Genomic DNA, 11,682 nt, shown 5'->3' with positions numbered 1-11,682 from the left:
AGACCCGGGTTTATGAGGAATAATCAAAGGGGTATAAACTGCATGAACAAACTTATAATAAATTTAGGCTAATTATTATTGTGAGATTAATGACCAGTTTAATTGACTATAATTAGAAGTACATACCTTTCATTATGGATTCTCCATTAACTTTCTAGTATTGAGCCAAGCATTGAAATATAGCCAGAAGACCTTTCTGCAATAATCATGACACTAGTGAAGACGATGAGAAATCAGGCATAAAAATGGTTCACTACATGTGATTGTCACTATGTTATTAATTAGGGTGAATGTATTAGTGATCATGATGATGAAGATATTGTACTGAGAGACTTATATGAATGATAGTCACAATTGTGGTAAAATAGTTTATTAATTATATGTGTAATTGTTACTTTTCATTAGAATTTTTGATGCAGAAGATTATTCTACAAAAATTAGTATAGTAGGTGCTCCTTTAATTCATATTAATTTATTAATTTAGCAAGGCCACTAGTATACATTCTATAGTGACCTTATCTCACTAAGTTTCAAGACAAGAATATCTTAGGTTTGTTTAATTTCATGTGAAAAGCTATATTCATTATTCAGGTTGTCATGAACTGAAACTTTCTTGTTTAAAGCTCTTGTTAAGGTCAGTTTAATCATAGTGTTTTAATTTATTATCATCATTTGTGACCATAATTGACAAAAGGGCCCTCATGGCGGATTTTAAAATTGATCGTTATAATGGAAAATATCAACCTGTGAGTGCTTTGTTAGACAATCATTGTTTCTAAAAGTTTCATGGTAACATTTTGCATCCTGTGGAGTAATTTTATGATGAATGGGGCTAAGGAAGTTGGATTTCTTAGGCTAGAAAGACAAATTTCACTACCCGCCATAAGGTACCTTTTGTCAATTATGGTCACATTTGTCATTATAGTTCACTTCAAATAGCATTGAAATTTTTTGTGAACCTGCCTTCATCATGCTGGTTAAGGAAGGTATGTAGTTCCTTTGCTTATGTAGAATTTATGCCTCATTATAGTTATGTTATGGAACTAAGCTTTGTAGGACTATGTGTGACATGATACCTTTGAAAGATCTGCTTCACTACATGGAACCCGAGAGTTAATTAATGTTGGAGATTTTGGGAAATTAATTTCTCTGTAATGTAAGTTTATTGTTTTAGTGCCTTCTTAATTTATGGCTCTGTAGGTGTCTCAATTTACAAAACATGAAGTGTCTTACTTGTGGAACATTGGTAGACTATGATAAAGAAAACAATTGTAACCTTTTTTTGGTTTTAATAATAATTCCAAATCATTTTACATTAATAATAATTAAGTATTAATTAAGCATAACAGGAAGTACGTCATAATGAGGCTTAATAAATATCGTTATCGTTGTCGGATCAGGTCTGGCACCAGCATAAATTGTGGCTGATTCGTCGATATCAAATTAGGACATTGCCCCAAATCCTTGGTCCAGGCTCGATCATCAGTAATGATTCAGGACTGGTCCATGTTCCAACTCTTGGGCTTGTACTGGGAGATCTGTATAGCAAAGCAAGAGCTATGTCTGAAGAATTGGGCAACTGCAATTTGGCAACAATGCCTTCAATGTTGCCGCCACTGTTAAAAGTTGAAACGTCATAATTTTTAACACTGGGATCGACACTCATCATTACTACTACCCCTTTGTTATTATCAGATTGCCTATCACACCTGACTACATGTGACCATCACATATTTTAGGAGACAAATATGATGGACTAAGCCATGTTTCACGAGAACAGAAAACACTGGCAGCTTTGATGTTACTATGACATAATATATCTGGTATTTAGGCATGAATGGACCTTACATTTCAAAGACAAATTGTCATGTGACTATTTTTCAAAGAAGAAATTTTAATTCTGGCAAAGGAGACAACAAATTGTTGTTAAGCCCTTCCATTTGTTGATTCACAGTCACTTTTTTATTGCAGATTTGTTAAACTTAATATGTGCAAAACTTGGAGACTTTTTACTCTGCGGAAAGCAACATACGCTTGCCCAACATTAAAATGTCCACCTTTCAAGTCCACAACAATCTCATAAAGAGTGAGACCTAGGACCTCATGAATGGTTGTTGCCCAGGCAAAGGTGAGTGATATTGGAGGCGTGTAATATCCATCCAAAGTCTACCTCTAAAATGCAAGGTAGTCTCATGCTTTCTTAGGGGTACTGCATTTGAAAAAGTATTCTTAAAGAGACTACTAAATGTACCTTTTAAACCTACTGTTTGGTTATCAAATTTGACTAATATTGTAATAGGACTATTCTCTTTGTTCACTGCAACGTGAACAACTTCTCCTCTGGCCCCATTAACCAGCCCATCAGAGATATCTACATTAACAGTGAGCATGACACCAGCTCCAACAGCTAATTTTAATGTGGTATGTAGGTTTCTGGTCTCTGTCTTTTTATCTGGTCCATTTGACATGTCAATGGGTTTATCACCAGTTGCTTAAATCAAAAGCTGTTCTTCAGATGCTAGCTTGTTTAGCATGAATTTGTTTGGATAATCTACATCTTTATTGAAGTGAAACATATGAAGAGCATGAGTTGGATAATCACGTGATTTAGGAGTGATAATTCCACTTTAAAGAACATTAATGTCTTCATCAGTACAGCTATTTGTACGAACTCTTCACGGAAGGTCAGTGAAAAGGCTATCACCTCGATGCCTCATAATTTCATGCAGTTCAATCATTTGAAAGTTATCTTTCCATAAGGAACTAGACCCATGTAAAGAAGCTAAAAAGTCATCATTCACAGTAGCAAAACAAAGGAGCCTGTCCTACTGGAGGTAACTGATACAAATCACCAACTGCAAGGACACTAACATCCCAAAACATTACATCTTCGGGAACACTATTTAATGAGTCTTTTGTGTAGTAGTAAAAGTAAGTTTGACCCAACCATAAACACCTCTAACATCCCCAAATATTACATCTTCCTGAACACTCGTTATTTGAGGATTTTTTGTTTGTAGTAGAAGTAAGTTTGACCCAACCATGGACACCTCATCTATTATGAGGAGTTTTAAGTTGCTCAAACGTGCATGTAGCGTGTTGGCCTTCTCATTACTCAGTTGCGGGTGGCATAGTTGACCACAACCAAATAAAATAGCAGAATGAAGTCATTCTATTAATATTGAATGCTGCAACGCCTGTTGGTGCAGTTAGGTGAACAGCTACATTATTTGGTCCAATTTCACCGGAAAGCCTTAACAGCTTTATGGTGTCACTTTGTACTAATCTGATGATGCGAGTCTTCCCAACACCACCAGTACCACTAAGAAACACTATAAGGTTCCACTTCAGTGTTGTTACGCAAAGCTGTAACAGCTTTTTTGCACCACCTACGACTAAACATTACTAAATCTCTTTGCCTTGAATTAAATTGACGCCTTAACTTTCTATATTGATCGGGAGGAATTTTCTCATTTGCGACAGCTTCAAATCGAACACTAAGTGACTGAGGCACATTGTTAATGTTGTCATTTACTTAAATGTCTTCCTGAGTCACTTCTGTAAGCACTTCGCTGCCCTCTTGAAGAGCACATGATCTACCTTCTACAGTAGAAGGGGTTATCTTATCCTAGATAGCTCTGGAAGACCCTCCACATTCCCATCAATATCATCAACATAAACAAAGTTATATTTCTTCTCATTACTAGAAATAATTGAGTCAACATTGTTGTAATGCTCCTATATGTGGAATAACCACCTAGCCAGTCTACATCATCATACCAAGGATAGTATAGTATTAATTTTGCTCTGTACCAATTTGATGAATCAGATTCATAGTTGAACTATCTAAATCTAATGACAGCTTCCCTGCCCCTTTTTTTATTTTCCCAAAACCACCTGTTAAAATTATTTCTTTCTCAGTTTATGGCTAACTGCCATCAATAGGCAATGCATCACTTGATTCTTCCTCAACACCATCATCACCAACTCTGTAGTCAGTTACATAATTTGCAGCAAAATCAGCCAAGGACATTGACTGTAAGCTTTGTGGTCTGTGTTGATATCTATCTATTAGGTTTTTCATAAAAACATTGGTATCATCATCAACTAGATTAAAGAACGATGTGTCTTTTTAAGTGTAACAGCCCCATTTTTGGAGGTATTTATTTTATTGGCTTAATGTGATGGCTTGACAGTAGTAAAAATGTATGCCAACTCCCATTGTTGAAAAAATTATTCACTGACATATTAGCTTTCAAAAATGCCATTTTTGTTTCCTGCCATTTTACTTCCTTTGGGAGGTGTGGCTATATGTGACGTCATTGAAGGCAGAGTTGCAGCTAAATCCATTGCTGCATAGGGGGAAATGTTCCTGTGTTCTCATGCCTAGTAATGCAATGGCACTTATATTAAGATTGGGATCATTAGCTTTCATTATTCTAAACATGGAACTGCAAGAAAAACTCAAAAATACCACACTTAGGTAAATCATCTTGTTTGATATTTTGATTCTTTCTCTTGTATTTGCATGTTCACAATAATAACTAATGATCCCAATCTTTAAATTAGTGCTATTACTTTACAAGGCATGATAATAAAGCATCATTTCCCCATATGCAGCAATGGATTAAGCTGAATCTCTGCCTTTAATGACGTTACGTTTAGCCACACCCACGGACAGGAAGTAACACGGCAGGAAGCAAAAAGGGCATTTTTGAAGGCTCATCTCAGTGAATAATATTTTTTGAACAATGAGAGTTGGTATACATTATTACTATGGTCAAGCCATCACATTATGCCAATAAAATAAATATCTCAAAAAATTAGGGCAGTTACACTTTAACTGTTCAATTCTAAATTCTTTGGTGTTTGTGTTGATAAAACTACAGTGCTACTAAGTATTTTTAAAGGCAATGAAAGTATTCTGTAGACTACCTCTTGTGCGGGTAAATCTTGGTTTGATAAGAAGGCATAGCCTATTCTACAAAGCTGAACAGTCAAATCTTCGTTCTAAACTTCTTCAGAAACAGAATGAAGCAATTCACTCATTGACTTTTCAGCCGTCATAATGTATGACACAACATACATCATGCAGGCATACCGTATAGCGGAAAATTTTCGTGGCCCTAAAATTTCATGGATCCGTCCACAAATCAATTTCGTGGCTTTAATTTTCATGGTTTTCTGCAATTCGGCCATCTTAAACCGTATCAAATTGATTTTCGCGGATTTTATTTTCGTGGGTTTTGAAGCAACGCGACATCCACGAAAATCTTGGGCCACAAAAATTTTTCGCTATACCGTACGCATTTATGACTCACTGGATGTCCATACTTGCTTCCCAAGCCTTCCAGATGGCAGAAATGTAATTATTGACATTACAGTCAGATGGTTCTCCTTTTCATACAATAATGTTATCTTTAGTAGAATAAGTTATTGCCCTAGAGTAATTTGTTGGATCAACTTCAGCCAATCTTAGCAAATCAGTAAGTCTGACATCAGTTGTTCCATCATCTAAGATTTTACGTACTTTTGTTAATATTTTAGAAGCATCATTACAATGGTTGTCAGTCGTTCGACTCATAAATAAGGTATTTTTACTCAGAGGATGAGGGAATTTGAACTGACAGTTTTTGTTCCTACAACAATACAAAGAGTGCTTATGTTGCTGCAATAAAAGTACCTGCTCCTTCAATTTTCCTTCTTCGTGTGGTATTGAACAAGTTACATACTTATCTATAAACTCACAAACTAACTTATTATTGTCAATTCCAAACTTGGGGCTTCTTCCACCCAAATGATGGCATGAGCATGAGGAGACACCCTAGATTGGAATTCAATTCTAATTGAAAAATCAATCTTGTCTAAAGGTTGTGCTGAATATTTTTTAAAATCATTAAAAAGTGTGTAGCCTGTATTGAAAATGACTGGCAGAAGTAACAGCATTACGTCTAATCCAATTAAATTTATCATCAAAAGACAGTCTGCTTATCTCTTATCAGTGTATGTAACACCGTGCTGCCTAGCTATAACTGAAATTAAATCAGTCCACTTCATGTCGGCAGCTGTTAACATCAGAAATCAAGTGGGAGTGCCTAAGTGACATACCATTGCAAGCTGGTCATAAAAAGTACACTGATAGTGCAGGAGATCCCCTAACACTCTTTAAAAATGCATACACTTTATCATTACGTACGTTTTCACTGATCACTGCTCAATTACGTGCCTCAAAGGGCTGTGAGGTTACTATTCGGCTTCTGTCGCCAAATGTAATATCTGGCAGCTCCTTTTATTTTCTTGTTCTTAACAATATACTGAGAAGCAAGTATATATTCTATGTCCCTAGAAAATCTATTATCAACATCCAACAGACAATGCTGGTAGTATTTTCTTAAGACAATTTTACGTCTTTCAGTATTGTAACTCCACTGCCAAATGGAAAATTGGTGGGGTTAGAAGTTGTGCGCTCTTATGAAGAAACACCAGAAATAGACAGGTGCACACTATTTTCAATGATTATCTTTTCTGTGACTCCCTTATCGTACATCCTTGTTACACCTGTAGCTCGTTAGCTATGATTCGAAATTCCTCCACCATTTAGGCCTGCTACTTCAATAATGAACTTCAACTTTGTTTTATATCTTGTGTCTCACTGGGGTATCATAATACCATGATTTATCATCTTCCATGTGTTTTACAGGCACAGGTCTACAATAGAACAATTGTTTTTCGAATGCACATTCTGGCAGTTTTTAAATGTAGACTTCCACTAAAACACCAAAACACCTGTTACCAATTGAACTATTTGCATAATGATATACCACCTTGTTGTCCAAGTGTACCTAATACATCTCTCACGAACGAGTTTTCAAACCGTTTTCAGTGTATGTCAGCCTTTTTATTCTTTCTGATAGTAACTGTGGATTCTCTACTTCAGGTATCACGAACTGTACAACCTTCAAATTACGGTGCTCCTCTCCTCGTAAAACAAAAGAATGTCACAAAAATGAGCATTCCGAAGAACTAGTAGAAAATGACATTCCATCACACCACTGCTTCAAAGCTTATCTTCCTTAGCAATTGATACAACACATGTGTGACTTTTATTTGCTCCAACACAATCTTTATGAAGTTTTCGAGACAAGTTATCAAGAATTGTATGAATTTTTTAAAACTTTTTATCATTGGAGTTCACAAAATTAAAGCACTTAGTGTGTTTCGCTCCAGCATAGTTCCGCAAATTGATTACTACTTCTAAAACAGATTTAGGGGTTTAAGGATTTCCACTTTGTTGTTTGACTTCGCGACAGAAGTGGGACAGCATCGTAGCCAGTTTTAAGGCATTTTTATTAGACCACAGGTCCTCGACACGAAAATGCTCTTCCACTTTATTTGTAAAATTTTTCCATGCCTCGAAAAGCCTTACAGCCCAGTTTAGAGCAACTGTGGTGTTCTTGGGAATTGCTTCTTTAGATGTCATTTCTAGTGCCTTGGTTAAAGCAAAAACAAATCGGCTATATGGCTTTTTTGAAAGTGACAGCCTCCTCCATTTTTGGAAGGTTGTTAGTGTCCATTAATAAAAGAAACAGATGTAGAAGGATTCCCAAAACTTGAGTCGGAACAGCAAATTCATTTAATTTTGTGATTAGGTCAAACTGAATGCCTTACCTACTGTGCATGCGCAAAGTGGCGGATTGAATAAAGGTAAGATGGAAAAGGTATTACCAGTATCGTTCATTGTATATAGTACACTAGTCGACTTATATACAAAATATAGGACCACAGTTACCACATTAAGAAAAACGAATGGAAACAAGTAAAGAGATAACATTAAAAATGGGAAAATTGGATTGAATTGGGAAAAAAGTATGGAAACAAGGGGTTACTGCAAACTGGTATGGTAAGAAATCCTACACCACTGCATGAGACAAGAAGCTTCATAAGAGTACTATCATATAGTTGCCTGTGGATAATTGCTGTGCTTTTCGGTAATTATCTTCATGCAGTGGTGTAGGAGTTCTTACCATACCAGTTTGCAAGTACTGCCTTGTTTCCTTACTTTTTTCCCAATGCAATCCTACTATTTTTCCAATTTTAATGTTTTTTATTCACTTGTCATAATATGATGTAACTTAAAGGAGCCGCAAGGTCTGTATCTAGTAAATCCTGACCTCTTGTAACCACAAGTCTGGTATCTGCGATAACAAAGCTGTCACTATGTAAACAGTTTGAAATTAAAAGTTTATTTAAATAAAGGAACTCATTAATAACTATCTTTGAAATTATATTTATAAAATGGAGCAGATTTAATTAAGTCATTATTTGTCTTTGCATCTTTAAAGAAATCTTAAATACACAGCCTTTTGTCCAGAATTAATATCAATTCCTTCAATTTTGTTATCCACATTGGTATGATCGGTAGAGACTACACTTTTGCAGTCATTCATTACAGCTACTTCTCAATCACCTGCAAAGACTTGTGAAACCTGTTGCTGATGTTGTCTGGTTGCTCGAGCGCATGGCCATCAAGAGATCAATTGCCAGTTCTGTCCATAATCACTGCTTCTGCCACACCTGCATCTAGCATGCTTATAGCGGAGGTTGCCCAAACACTATGATTTGAGTTGCCTTCATAAGGAACACCAGCATGTGTGAGCATCATCTTCAGCCCATTGCTTCGTCATAATACCATGCCTTATTAAAGTGAAATTTATGAAATGAATATCAATAGAATGTATCAACATCTGGACTATCATCAGCGAATTGTGGTTGCTTTGATAAACAGAGGTCTATTATTTTAAAGAAGCGCCTATCCCCAAGTTTTGTGTTAGCAAGCTGACTCCCTGTGATTGAACTTGTTTGATACTAAAGTGATTTTTTTTCATTTTGTGTGCTATATACTCATAACAGGCAACGGTAGAACCATTTTTCTCAGGGTCAGAAACAAAAAACCTTTAACTGGCTAACTTTCAATGAATGGAGTTCTTCCCCACCTCATAGGCAAAAATTGAAGCCACAGTAGTAGAACAGAGTATGTAAAATAGTCTAGGATTCTCAAGTCAAATAACACTACTGGTCCACAAAAGGTCCTCTTCCAAAGTTACAATTTTTTTTATAGCAGGCCTTGTGCCAACTCCTTCACTAAGCAATGACAGAAATGTGTAACTAAAACATTGTGTAGTGGGAAAAATTGGGTTCGTTGTTGTCCCAAGTATTAAAAGCATCAGAATTGATGCCACACACGTAACGAAGCAATCCTAATAATAATAGGCAGACAGAATGTGGCGGATATGGTTCTCCATTTTTCTTTCTTGTTTATAGTACATACTTGCACAGGCAGAAGCAAAGTAATTGTGGATCATCAGTTGCCAAAATATTGCCTTCGTAAAGTGTAGCCTCTTTATCTAGAAGGGATAGTTTTCACGCCTTGAGATTACAATAGTGCACTTAGTGGTTCGAGCAGTGTTTTCAGAAACAAAGCCATTCTTAGCTTCATCTATGGCAGTTTCATCTGCCTTTATGTTGCAGTTTTCTTTAAAGATAGGGATGGCCTTTTCTTCTTCTGTACTTCAAACAGTATAACTTCTTTGTCAGCCATTGCTTTAATTATTAGTGATGGGTGACGTATCAAATTACCCAATATTTTTATCAATAATCAATATTATCGATATATATCAATATCAAAATTTTGAAGCACATGATTTGATATGATAACTACACCTACTTAACCATTAATATAGTTATATAAACACCAGTTATTAATTATTTATTTGTAATAATAATCTTATCAGTAAATCTCCAGTTAAGTGCAGTACTATTCAGTGTGGTTACTACTGTTGCTACGTAAGTTTACTCTTCGTTTAAGTGCCACCTGAGCTGCTGATGGCTTCTCCATCAACAGTCCGTCTTTAGAAGCATCAACTACTGGTAGAACTCCTACCATTACTCAATCTCTGCAGATGACTGCTACAGCATGTGCTTTTCTGCTACAAGTTCTCTATGCTCTACAAGGTAATGCCGAAAAAAAGCTTGGTGTGGCTTCACTTTCAGAAAAGAAGTGAAAAGGAGGCTTCTTTTGATTTACTTGGGGATACCATTACAGTGGATAATACCACAAATGTAATGACAATAATTGAAAATATTCATAACACAAAACTACACAATATATGTTACATCTTTGTAGCATCTCAGAACTAATCATGAAACTGAACACCAGACAATAAATTATTGACCAGCAGAAAGCTGAACAAGAAAAGCAGCTAAGAAATGTAATGGAGCACAGTTAGCAATGGAAGATCCAATTGCATTGTCAAAAGGTTACAGCCATAAGTCCTATATAATTACTAATTTGTGACCATAATTGACAAAAGGTACCTTATGGCGGATAGGAAAATTGGTCTTTATAGCCTTAAAAATCCTACTTCCTGAGCTCCATTCATCATAAAATTGCTCCAGAGGATGCAAAATGTTACTATGTAACTCTTAGAAACAATTATTGACTAACAAAGCACTCACAGGCTGATATTTTTCATCATAATGATGAATTTTAAAATCCGCCATAAGGTACCTTTTTTAAATTATGGTCACATTTTATTATGAACTGAATCTGTACTGGAGGATTCCTTTCACCGAGCTGCTATAGAGAGCTGTACTCCAAATGATTACAAGAAATCTTCAACCAATAAGCATAGTAGAGGATGAAGGATTTCAAGGGCTACTGACAGTTCTGGATAAAATGTATGTACTACCGAGTCGTAAAGCAATTGTCCGTGATTATCTACCTCATCTTTACGAATCAAAGTGCTGATTGGTAAGGGAGGAGTGAAAAAAAATCCAGAATTGCACAATCACCACTGATTGTTGGACATCAAGAGCTACTGAAGGACATCTAACTGTCACTTGCCACTACATTACAAAGAATTGGTAGTTTAAATCAGCAGTTTTACTGACGCATCAGGTCACCTTTTCACACACTTCTGAATATCTATCAGCTGAATTGAAAGATATAATGGAGCACTGGAAGATTCGAGAAAAGATAAATTGTGTCATTTCTGACAGTGCTAGCAGTATCAAGTGGGCCATAATGCTTGGCAATTGGAACCACATTGCATGCTTCCAGCTGGAGCTAAAGGCCCTGGCCCTCTTAACGTTACTCAGGGACAGATCTAGGGGTGGCTGGGGGGAGCTTGGCCCCCCAAAAAATTTTTCTGGTCAAGTAAAAAAATAGTTTTATCTATGTACACTGTGAAACAGCTGCAGTACTTGACTGTGTAAACAGTCTGTAAACGACAAAGGAGCTCATTTAAGAGGCCTAATCTTCACAATTTTGACGAAATCCTTCAGGCCTGTTTGACCACACCCACTAACTACCCCACCAATATCATTATGGCCCCCGCAAAAATTCTATCCTAGATCTGCTCCTGATGTGTCTGCTCTGCAAAGGCAGAGGCTGCTAGTCACATGGCAGTTTCGCCAAGTGAATAGATAACCAGTAAGATTATTTATTAGGATCTGCAATTCATACCAATGGACCTTGTGCATCAAACATTTTAATTAATGTGCACCTCTCAAGAGTGGTGGGCGATACTCAAAATTTCAGATCAATTCGATAACGATTCGATACACATGCAATATCGACACATATCATTATTATTATTATTATTGTTATTATTATTATTAGAT

The 11,682-nt window shown here is 36.2% G+C and overlaps 1 long non-coding RNA gene across 1 annotated transcript; it reads left to right on the top strand.

The window, feature by feature from the left end:
* The first annotated feature begins 442 nt into the window (after positions 1–442).
* On the top strand, positions 443–1,141 carry LOC109583685 (uncharacterized). The gene is made up of 3 exons (XR_002185665.1): positions 443–634; positions 926–986; positions 1,031–1,141. It is a non-coding gene; the product is annotated as an uncharacterized LOC109583685 (long non-coding RNA).
* Positions 1,142–11,682: the final 10,541 nt, after the last annotated feature.

Source organism: Amphimedon queenslandica, unplaced genomic scaffold (assembly GCF_000090795.2).
Source record: "Amphimedon queenslandica unplaced genomic scaffold, v1.1 AMPQUscaffold_13517, whole genome shotgun sequence".
NCBI classification, from domain to species: Eukaryota; Metazoa; Porifera; class Demospongiae; order Haplosclerida; family Niphatidae; genus Amphimedon; species Amphimedon queenslandica.
This window is presented reverse-complemented; position numbering and strand designations above follow the sequence as displayed.